The sequence below is a fragment of the Mus caroli genome, chromosome 18, assembly GCF_900094665.2.
Source record: "Mus caroli chromosome 18, CAROLI_EIJ_v1.1, whole genome shotgun sequence".
Classification (NCBI taxonomy): domain Eukaryota; kingdom Metazoa; phylum Chordata; class Mammalia; order Rodentia; family Muridae; genus Mus; species Mus caroli.
In genome coordinates this window covers 57,329,469-57,330,899 of record NC_034587.1, presented here as the reverse complement: position 1 = coordinate 57,330,899, position 1,431 = coordinate 57,329,469, and the positions used below count along the sequence as shown (strand labels likewise).

Here is a 1,431-nt window from a genome sequence, read left to right as displayed (position 1 = left end):
GATGGTTGTGAGCCACCATGTGGTTGCTGGGATTTGAACTCTGGACCTTCGGAAGAGCAGTCGGGTGCTCTTACCCACTGAGCCATCTCACCAGCCCCTGTCCTTTCTTTCTTAATCTTAGAATTCCATTCCAGGATACAGAGCAACTTCATCTTCAATGTTTCACTGTAATGATTTCTGTAACTTTAACCAGTCACTGATTATTTCCACAGCGTTGAGTACTTGATGTCGGTCACTTTCCACTCTAGGATGTACCAGTAAGACAATTTCCTAATGGGACCAATGGGAAGGGTCACTTACTACCCTCTGGCAGATATTCCCAAGCTGCTTTTCTCTGCTGTCTGAGGCCTAGGAAATGGCATCCCAAAGTTGTTCTTAATACACATTTTTATGATCACCATGGAAGTTCATGATCTTTCATGCTTACCAACTACAGAATTTTCTGTGCCACCTTCCCTGGTTATTTTTATACTGGGCTACCTTGAGTGTGTTTGGTTTTGGACAGAGAGGTGGAATTGCAGGCATGTGCTGTGCTTTCTACTTATCTTCCCTTGCTGAGCTGCTCTGCTAATCATACACCTTATGAACAATTCCTCTTAGTCTCCTGTCCTGTGTATTTGCTTACAGATCTTCTGTGGGATGGGAGCACAAGTGTTACTATTGACTGTGGTAAAAGACCCAATGTTATTTTTGCTTGTTTGCCTTGTTTGTAAATAAACTCTTATTTAGAAATCATATATGAATAATTCTAAGTTTTCTCTATTTGTCTTTTAAGTTTTCCCACAAAATTTACGTAGCCAAAAATTGTTTTTGAGAAACGGGTCTCCTGTACCTGGGCTGACCTTGAATCTGTTATGTCTCTGAGGAAGACCCTGAACGTGTGATTGTTCTGCTCTGCTTCCTGGGTACTAGGATTACAGGCATGTAGTCCACACCCGAGTTTATGGGGTACTGGGGATTGAACTCATGCCTACTAGGCAAGCGCAGCACTAGCTGAGCCACATGCCTAACTGTCCTAGCAAACGTTAATAGTCTATTCTTTCCCCAGTGTTCTACAATGCCATAATTATCAAACATTAGCTTTTTCAAAATTTAATATTTTTGTTTGTTTTTTTTGAGACACGGTTTCCCAGTATAGCTCTGGCCATCCTACTAGTTCTACGGACCAAGCTGGCCTAGACTCAGAAATCCGCCTGCCTCAGCCTCTCGAGTGCTGGGATTAAAGGCATGCACCACCACAGGTGAGACCTGTGTTAAAAGACAAGGAAGCAAGCAAATAAATACTACATGTAGAACCCCCACCACCCCTTCCCCTTTGCTGTGAGAGCTGAGCCAGGCCCTGTGTGTGCTGTGTAAGCACTTGGGCACTGAGCTCCGTGTCCAGCTCTTCGCCCTGTGTGTGCTGTGTAAGCACTTGGGCACTGAGCTCCG

General features: G+C 44.2%; 1 protein-coding gene across 2 annotated transcripts in view; it reads right to left on the bottom strand.

The window, feature by feature from the left end:
* The window catches only part of Dctn4 (dynactin subunit 4), a 27,530-nt gene that overhangs the window by 9,305 nt on the left and 16,794 nt on the right, over positions 1-1,431 (bottom strand). The gene's annotated exons all lie outside the window — the stretch shown is intronic.